Source organism: Phalangium opilio, unplaced genomic scaffold, assembly GCF_054372755.1.
Source record: "Phalangium opilio isolate 3A_F unplaced genomic scaffold, DU_Popi_V2 ptg000046l_1, whole genome shotgun sequence".
NCBI classification, from domain to species: domain Eukaryota; kingdom Metazoa; phylum Arthropoda; class Arachnida; order Opiliones; family Phalangiidae; genus Phalangium; species Phalangium opilio.
Genome location: NW_028324169.1, coordinates 2,575,046 through 2,585,746, shown reverse-complemented (window position 1 = coordinate 2,585,746; position 10,701 = coordinate 2,575,046). Strand labels below are relative to the sequence as shown.

The 10,701-nt window shown below is 37.6% G+C and overlaps 1 pseudogene; it reads right to left on the bottom strand.

The window, feature by feature from the left end:
• Nucleotides 1-5,395: 5,395 nt before the first annotated feature.
• On the bottom strand, nt 5,396-8,343 carry LOC149675798 (tyrosyl-DNA phosphodiesterase 1-like; annotated as a pseudogene).
• Between the last annotated feature and the right edge of the window lie 2,358 nt (nt 8,344-10,701).

The following is a 10,701-nucleotide window of genomic DNA, read 5'->3' as shown; positions in this document are numbered from 1 at the left end:
TGATCTACAGTACTCCTTCTAAAGAAACCTCGTATGGATGTCTTACTGGTATGCTTTTTACAGTAATGTTACACTGAATGGCGAGGTATAGCCGGCCCTTTAGAGATACAACGTCGGCCGTGATAGTATTATTGCAACAAACATCCTGTTAAAGATAAATTAATGTACACAGCATAGCAGTAATGATTTCATCGTGCAGGACCGTGAACGTAGGAGATCCGTGTAATCGATAATGAAGACGGAGAAGAGAATACTGTATTTTAGCACGTTTTGAAAAAAATCCTCGTAACAGTGGTAGATCGGTTGGACTAAGCCATACAGATATTCTTGCCATATTACATCGACACCATTTCCTACCCTATCATATCCACCGCCATTAAGCCTTAAAAGAGGAGGATTTAATAAGACGGCATTACATTTGTCTTACCATGCGTGAACTATTAATTGCAGCCGATCCACTATTACGGCAAAAGGCGCTACGTACTTTCTGACGAGGCGACATTTCAGAGGGATGGTACGGTAAACCGTCTTATCATGCATTACTGGTCCCATCAAAAAGCCTATTGTTACGACACCATTACCATCAACTGCGATGGAAGGTAAATGTGTGACTTGGCATTCATGGGTACCGACTTAACGGATCCTTGTTCTTCCATGAGAACATTACTGGTGGAACGTACTTGGACGTCCTACCTCACGAGTTTAGTGGAGCGATAGACGCATTACCATTAGCAGCAATTCGTGAGCTTTGCCACCACATTGGGCGGTCAGTGTTCCTTAATGGCTGAAAGAACTTTTACATAACTGTTAAATAGGTGGACCAATTCCGTAGTCAGCAAGGTCTCCTGGCCTTACCCCAATTGATGTCTTCCTATGGGGTTATGTTAAGGGAATATCACAGTATTAACGTTGTTAAGTTGCTTGGGGTTAAGTCATGAAATCACGCAGTTCCGAGGCTGGTAGCCTTCAGACATGTTCCATATTAAACCATCTCTTTTGCTTACAATGCTACGTATTTATTTACACCCTGTATACGAGGTCTACTCTGTAGTATAGTGACGTCACCCGACGGCAATATTGGGGGCCGTCAACAAAGGTAGCTGTTGGTCTGATTTCTTCCACCCTGTATAAGAAACTTCCCTATTATATTACTTCTGATAATACTCAATGAGGAACAACCATTATAACTTAATAATTAATCCATGTTAAAAAATGGCCAAGGACTGAAATCGTTTATTAATTCTTCAGTGGCAAAAAAATAATGGCCGCTACTCCCGGTTCTCTCTCTCGAGCTAAAAGAAAAAACGACACGTGTCCCATGACGTAATAGTTTCGCCTATTGTGATTGGTTTGCTCTCTGACTTCAGTCGGTCCGACTCCAATCGCCTTCCTACCCAACTAAAATCCGTGCTTCGACCAGACGGTTGGGTGAAACGTTCATATTGCCTGACAATCAGGCCTGACTGGTCAGTTCGGCTTTGTCAGCTGACTAAAGTTGGGTAAACTGAACGGGCCTTTAATCTACTTCTGCTATATGATATATCTTGTCTTTCAACCCCCCAACCTGAGTTTCAACTGTTTTTTACTACCTAACTAGTTGGGACAAGCTGACAGTAAAAAAAAACCCGCGTTGCCTAGCACTGTTACTTCACCAGTGCACGTTTCTTTTAGGGGGAGAGAAATCCACTATAAAAAGAGAGACAGGGTTGTCGAGAAATACCACATATTAACTAGTTGCTACCACCTCTAGTCATTAATTAAATGGGGAACCAAGTACGGACTAACCGCCGGCCCTTCGCCGATGTCCAGCCGTCCGCAGCCGATGACCTGCCGCCCGCTGCCGACGTCTGCCCACCCGCCGATGATCTGCCGCCCGCTGCAGATGTCCGCCCGCCCGCCGATGACCCGCCGCCGATATCCGACCACCTGACGCCGATGACCTGCCGCCCGCCAATTTCCGCCCACCCACCAAGGGACGCAGGAAGGTCCGGGGAAGCGGTGCATTTAAAATCAGAGACCTGCTCCCCGGGCGCCAGCGCCTCCACCTAGACGTCCGCCAGCGCCTCGACCTAGACGTCCGCCAGCGCCTCGACCTAGACGTCCGCCAGCGCATCGACCTAGACGTCCGCCAGCGCATCGACCTAGACGTCCGCCAGCGCCCCGACCGCAAAAGCTGAAAAAATGCTTCAAAAGTGGGGTGGTGGGTCACTCGTACAAAGCCTGCGAGGCGACGCGTCCGGCCGCCGTATGCTGCAGGCTTAGCCTTCCGCGCCCACTTGGATTCTCGTCGCTCATTGGTCCATAGAGAACTGGATTCTGGCTTTTGATTGGCGGCTTAGGTTTCGAGGCGAAATTGGATTCTGGGCTGAGTTTGGATGTTCATGCAAGCACGGAAAGATAGTGGTTAGGTTCAGTTAGCTTTTCAATTGACACTGAATGTACGGTGTAGTGTCATCATTTTGTGTCGGTTATCGTCAAAGGTCAGCGCAATAACCTTTAACCTCTATGTTTAGGTTCTTTACGCCATCTATTTCGTCAACCTTCAAATAGCAGACTACTTTCCCCAATTCCCACATGTTTAGGGTTAGTGTACTGTATCTCGGTAACATGACCCTGGAATGGAGGATTGTAACGATAGTGTACTTTATGGTAGACGAAGTATAATTTTACATTTTAATAATATAAGTTCACAATCTTTACTAAAATATAGCATTGTAACAGGGGTTAATTCTGGTCGTCAAAAACCTTGTAGCAGAGGTGTTTTATCATTGATAGGGGCGTGTGTAGCTGAACCATGCAAGACTATCTAAGATATATTGTGCGCAATACAGTGGTTAGGCTTTGGAGAGCCTATTTGTCTTTATGAAAAAGAGATTCCAATTCACAGAAATTGAAGACATAAGTGTTCTGATATACCATTCCAGTTCACGGGTAGAATGTATCATGTCACCAAGTAATAAGCTGAGAAAAACGAGCGTAAAAACGCTGCTGTAGGTTGAAGAAGTCTAAAACAATAGATTTTCGGTTATAATTCCCGGGTTTAATCTTGGCATTTCTAATTTCTGTTAGTCCTGGATGAGTACTAATTGTTGGTATCGAGTACCTCGATCGAATATCAATACAAGTACTTGTACCATTAATAAGTGATACATATCGTGAAGATTACCAATTACATGAATGACACTCGACATATAAATGCTCGAACGAAAGGACACCATTAAGACTTCACCCGGTTTCGATAGTGTCGCACACTCTATGGTGTAATCTTGAATGAAACGTATCTTATTGATTGCGTTCAACTTATTTTGGCTTTTCAGCTAACGATTTAACTGACGTTGTAGCTTTCTAGTTTCACATATAAAGACGACACACTTCTATATTAGGCAAACTTACACTCTGCTATCACTTAAATCTAAGATCTGCCTAAATGGTCAATTAGGCAAACGAAAAAGTCAAAACAGGATGCTTCTTGTAATATGTCGGCTTCAATTAGTTTTATTCATACTTTCTACCAAAAATCTAATTTAAAATTATAATTATAATTATAATAAATTTATATAGAACGATATTTCAGAACATATAGCTTTATTTTGACCATTTTATGAAGAAACGTTGTCGCTACTCTCATGACAAGAGAGCAAATTTTTGCTGTTGTCATATAATTGCTTATTTATAACATTTTGCATCCAAATGTACCTTCAAACATTGTCTCTTATCTTTTACACAAGCAGGCTGATGTTACTTCATTTGAGGTGACAAGTAGCAGCAAATCCTGTATATAGATAGTTTACACAAATGGAGCATTAATGAAACTTACACCAGAAGGCCGGGCTGCATGGAGGACATTGGACAAAAAGAGACGGGTTTCTGTCCTCCTGGTGTAAATGGTATGATTCCTCCATATGTGCAAATCCTGTATATTAAGATCAAAATTTTGTGTAGCCTTAAACATTTATTAAATTTTTGTAATATTTTCGAAATAAAGTGGTAAATACATGGTATTTGAAGTTAATTATAACAATTCCAAGTTTGTATTATAGATTGAACTGTGGACGTCATCAATATTGACTGTTGTAGCCCATTCGTGTGACACTGTCAATTAAACCACTGTTTTACCCCAAATCTATAGCATAACAAAAACTCATTCATATTTATATTGTTAGACACTTCAGTAACCATATTTACCAGTGTTATATATGTACACCATATATAGATGACGCCACTAGGCAGACGAAGAGCTGGGAATAGCCAGGGGACGTTTGGGGCACTTCGCTCTAGGATGCCGTAGGCATCTGGTTGTAAAATATTGTAACTCTTTAATTTGTAACTCGTAATATATAAGTTGTTAATTAGTAATAAAATAGCATCCCTATTATTATTGCCTACATACACAACAACCAGTTAAACGTACTGCAACATTTACTTTTAAACCCATCTATCAAAATTACTTTCTTTGATTATATCACACGTACAATCAATGGTACCCTATAGGGCTGTGACACTTTGAAAGTTTATACTGAATGACGTTTTTGTCTCATTACCATTGAGTGAACCCACTTAAGCATATAAGTAGGATGGTATTATATATTATAATTAATATTATATATTATATTAATTATATAATTATTATGAGAATTGAATGGCTTTAATTATGGACAGTTGGCTCATTCGATGCTCATGTTATCTACTAACAACGCAGAACGATAATTTAAGTCACATAAATCTTACATTACACCTAAGCCTTGGTTGAAGTAATTTTCGATCACGAGCTGAAACGCTTTACACTAGAAATTTACGTTTACTTTTAGTTAACAATATTGGTACATATAATTTGCAATAAATTGAATAAAAACATACCCGTCCAATGCACGATAAGTAAATCGCCCTCCCTCAAATAGGCATCCTTACTTCGCAAATATTAACCGTACTACTCCCCAAGTCACCATTAACAATGATAAAGTGTAGTCTGCTACGTTCAGCATCAGAAACTAAAGCAAAAGCACCGGTGAGTTAACCGGTTGATGACGCTGAACGATTGACCCATCGAAAAACCGTATTTCAAATTTGGTGGACATCCGCAGTTCAATTTCGTCTTGAAAGTCGAAACCTAAGCCGCCAATAAGAAGCCAGAATCTAGTTCCTTTACGGACCAATGAGCGACGAGAATCCAAGTGGGCGCGGAAGGCTAAGCCTGAAGAATACGGCGGCGGAATTTTTCAGAAAATTAAGGGGCGTCTGCTTATTATAAGATAAGACTTTGAAAAAACATAGGCATAAATGAATATGAATTAAGTCCTTCTCGCACGACGACTGCTCAGACGCTGAACGACCACTCCTCAGACGCTGGACAACACCCGAACAGCGCTACTCGAATTTCTTCAGGAAGTACAAATCAAAAATGTCCAATATCTGTATGAAATATATTTGTTTATTGTGAAAGAAATTAAATTCTTAAGGACACCATGTATTTCCATTTCTATCAGGTGCTTTAGTATGAGGTCTATCCCAAGTCCATGGTCCATCTTAAATGAATTCGTACAAATTAAAAATTTACCCCAAGATGGTGGCTATATCCTTTTAAGAGGCTTGTCCCAATTTTTCCAAGCCAAGCCAAGCCTTTTAAGGACTAGAATTTAATTAAAATTCGTAAACCCAAACCTGTATTTTCGTATTTTTTAACTGGAATATCGTAGGGTATTGGAAAACATCCTGGTTCCCTTCCTAGTTTAAATACATCCTTTGAACACTAAGTCAGGAAAGCTGATTATTAATAATGTTTACTTCGCGATAATCAACTTCTAAATTAAATTACCATATATTGTGGGATAAATAAAACTCCAAGTTCGTAGGAACGAATAGCTAATTGTTCCCCCTTATTCTCTAACGAACCCCAAGCGGCTTTTGATAGATTAGCACTTAAAATAATTATGGGATTAACGTTAATTTAACCTTAAAAGTATACATTATACCTGGCTAGTAGAAACCACGCAATTTGGGAACAATCCGGAGAAAATCTTTAGTAAGATTTAATGTGAGGGGAAGCGTTTGTTCGTTTAGTACAATCAGCTGGCCATTGGCTAGATAATATTTTAATTTGACCGTTCCGTTTCTGAAGAATAAAATCAACATTCTCACCAAAAGTATCGCCTCAAATATTCTTGTTTCAATTCGGTTTTGTAGTTATAAGAGAGCGAAGAACCTGCCGGATAACCCTCTAAACTTTTTCGAACATTTTCAACACTTGGAAATATCTAATTAAAAACACGCAATTTTTCTTTTAAGCCTACATTATAACGACATTAATTAACATATTTATTCTCCGTCTTTTTCACTTTCAGTTTTAAGTTCTGGTGGAATTGGACTAATCCAAATTCTTTAAAATAAACGTATAATCAAAATTTGGCCTATTAAAACACTAATTAACACACACACACACCCTTGCGTTTTTAGATCCCATTCGTGAAGAATTAGATTAGCATTGGTTATTATGATTCGTAAACCCTCTTTGTATAACAATATCATCATTTTTCTGATATATTATCAATAATTTTGTTAAATATTTAGAGATAATGGTTTCATAACATTAAGAATACAGTTACTAACGTGTGATGTGTGCCATATGCAATTGGTAAATAGGCCTAAAATTTAATTAAATATTATTTTTTTTATTATCCCTAGTTTTGGTTTAAATTTAATTACTTTGCATAATTTCACATTGGAATAAGGTGCGGCTGACTTTTCTAACGCTTGTTTGGACTCCCTTTGTTCACCGTGAACAATTAACAATGGTTTTGATCTAAATATTGTTACTTTTAAATTTCTAATCTTTAAACTAAACTAGATCCCTTGATTACCTATGTTTATCTGGATATTGTTCCATAAGCCAAGGAATATCGATAACGTAACTAAACTAATATTGGGGCCAATTCTCTAACTGTTTTTTCGAGTTATCGCATACGATAACTCGGATTTATCGAAAGTTCGATAAGTTATCAACAAATCGGTATTCTACAACTTTTGTACTCAAAATTATCGTAATACTAGTTCGATAAGCCTGTGATAAATAAACAACAGCGTAAATCTTGTTGTTAAAATTTTATCGAAGGGACAAATGTTTTTCTGCCATATAAAATGTCGACATGAAAGCAGACTTTTTTTAGTTTGTTTCAGTTTTTTCTTTTTGTGCAAAGAAAACTTATTAGCTACGCAATATTTTACGACTTTGAAATTTCGCGGGAGAAAATTGTTTGGCCGAAAGGTGGAAACACTTTCGTTTTTTAAAGAGCTAGTTTCATGGTCAACATGGCTGCAAATGTTTTTATGTACCTCGAAATCTTGCGTCGGCAAGAAGTAGAAAAAAAAGAGCCTTGAGAAGAGAAAGAGTTTTAAGAGATCCCGAGAAAGCTTTTGAACTACCAACTGTTCAATTTATTAAACTTTTTCGATTATCTCGATGCTTGGTTATCCAAATTTGCGAACGATTGGAGCCAAGGCTTAGTGGAACTCGAATCACTGCTTTACCTCTTGATTCAAAGGTAAACACAGTGATCTATCACAATTTTTTTTATTTTGAAATTCTGAAAAGTGAAAGATGCGATGAAAAAATGAACAGTCTCTAGTTCCCAAAAATAAGTGTTAACCAATCTTTAAGATCTTGATTGCATTACGCTTTTATGCGACTGGATCATATCAAACTGGCATTGGTCAAGAGCTTCTTCTCGCAGTTAGCCAAGTAACTGTCAGTAGAGTTGTTCGAGATGTGAGCAATGCCATTGTGGATGAACTTTTGGAAGAGTGGGTCAAATTCTCTTGCACGGTGGAGGACCAAACGAGGATTAAATCAAAGTTAGTAAGAAATAAATGGAACGTAGAAACTTAATAGCTGCAAAAATTATGAGTAATAAGAGTTAACTTTCTGAAACTCGTATTTATGAAAGAGAAAAATTTTCCGGGTGTCATCGGTTCATTAGATGGCACTCATGTAGCAATTGTTACCCCTACAAGTAAAGATGAGCCCTTGACCCGGTACATTTTTTCAACAGGAAGGGATATTACTCTCTCAACGTCCAGCTTGTGAGTGGTTGATAGGTTTAATAATAGGTTTATATTAGAAGTGGATGAGAAAAACCCTTCTACGGAAGTATAGAGCTTCCCATAGTTGTGTACTAAAACTGGCTTTCGAAAAAGCACCAATGAACTGTAATGGCAAAAATCTCTCTCTGTACCTAAAACATAGATCATGTTCCCTAGTCTCTAAAGTGGTTTTATCTAGGAGGTTGATTGATAAGAGGTCCAGGTGCAATGTGACTGAGATGCACAAATATTGCGTTTATTACCTTCCATCTTTAGGAGGGATTTTATCATCTACCTCAGATTATTTACAATATGAAGTAAATTTTTAGAAAATTTTAGATTTGTAATTTGGATCTAACTATTTTAAACGTCAATGCAAAATACCCTGGATCGTCTCACGATTCTTTCATTTGGAAGTCCTCCCAGGCTCATGAATTTTTAGAAGCCAAACATCAAGAGGAAGGATTCCAAAACTCTTGGCTTCTTGGTATTTAAATGTTTTTCTAATTTGATATAAGACAATTTGCATAAAGCTGAAAAGCGGATTTTGCTGTCAAGAGCAAATTCTTGCTTTTTAGAGAATGCATAACACTTTGATTTTCAGGTGATGCTGGGTATCCTCTCCAGCCATGGCTAATGGTCCCCATCTCACAACCAGCCAACGATGCGGAAGTAAGATTCAACGATAATCACAAAGAAGCTCGTAAATGTGTCAGGGTTGGCAAAAATCCGGATTTTTCTTAAAAAAGCCACTGGTATGGTTTTTTTGCTGGTTTAAACCGGATTTTATTGGATTTATCCAGCTTTTTTTTAAACTACTCTCTAGTGCTTAATTTTAGCACTTCTTTTTACTTTTAGTGCGCTGGTTGTCCTTTGCTAGGCTGTCTGATAAAGTTGATAAAACTTAGAGATGAATAGGGCCCCTGATTTAATCGGGATTTTTCAATCCAACCCGACCCATATCGGGTCGAAAATTATTAAAAAGTTTTGCTGGTCGGGTCGGGCAGGGTTATCATACCATCTACCCGGGTAGACAATTTTATTATCTTCAATAGAGCAGGGTCGGGCCATGGCTGCGTTCAGCCGAGCTCACCAAGAAAGACAACGGCTTTTGGAAAAGTTTTACCGGTGAGCTCTGTTGTCATAATGACGTCATAGCTTTGCTGAACGCTTTTCCCCAGTCATCGGTGTTTTAAAAATGACAGTAGCGCAATAAAGCGTGCAAGGTACCATGACTTAACAAAAATTGTATGAAAACACAGAGATTAATAAAAACTGCCATTGTACACAAAGACGGGAAAGTGTAAAAGATAAGTGTAGAAAATTAATTACCAGATATTAAACTATTCACTTTTGAAGACATGATTATAAAACATAAGTTATTTGAAAATATTCTTATCTTTCTTATTTTCACCGAAATTACTGCAGTAAAAATGTTTTTACATGAAACATGGGCATCATTTTAAAAATTGAGTGCGTTTCCATTTTATTTTCTCTCAAAAATTTACAATTAGGTTTAAAAAATCGGCCCTGTTAAGAGAATAAAATGGGCATATAATAGTTGAGAGGTGATAAAATATAAACCGTATGAAAAATTTACAAAACGTATGATTCGTCAATAGTAAATATATTTCAAGTTTTAAAAATTAACGTGATCTATAGCTCTCAAAGATCACGAACAGATTTTCGACACTTATAAATACATCACAATAAAAAGGCCTATGTTATTTTCCGCTTCGCAACATATCCAATTTTAAAATATAAAAATGTAAACTCATCAAGCAAAATATTTTCAGATATCAGATCATCCTTAAAAAAATTTGAGTCGAAATAAAACCTAGTATAGAGCTAGTATTCCTAACCAAAATCTTTGAAGTTGCTATTTTTTCTAGAACTACTATTGACAGCAAAATATTTAGAATAATGAATGCTAGCGTTAAGTTTTGATCGATATGACGGTAGGTTGTTCAAAAATCAATGCTCGTGGTTAGTTTTGAACGCGAAAAACACTCCTTGTTCAAAATTGAATGTTTCTAGTTAAATCTCAATTCGTCAATAGAGGCTTGTTCAAAATTGAACTGTCGCCATCATTTTAGAATGCCGAAAGCTTGGTCATTTTTATCAGTGTAGCTTAATTACCAGTAGTCGGTAATCTAGCTTAATTACCAGCAGTCGGTAATCTCGCTTAATTACCAGCAGTCGGTAATCTCGCTTAATTACCAGCAGCCAGTAATCTAGCTTAATTACCAGCAGTCAGTAATCTCGCTTAATTACCAGCAGTCGATATTCTAGCTTAATTATCAACAGTCTGTAATCTGGCTTAATTAAGAGCAGCCAGTAAACTCGCTTAATTAGGAGCTGTCGGTAATCTAGCCTAATTAACAGCAGTCGGTAATCTTGCTTAATTACCAGTAGTCGGTAATCTCGCTTAATTACCAACAGTCTGTAATCTAGCTTAATTACCAGCAGTCGGTAATCTAGCTTAATTACCAACAATCGGTAATATAGCGTAATTACCAACAGTCGGTTATATAGCTTAATTACCAACTGTCTTTAAACTAGCTTTATTAATAACACTCGGTAAACATTAAAATGTTTGAAAATGTGTTTTCTCCTACGGCAAGAGAA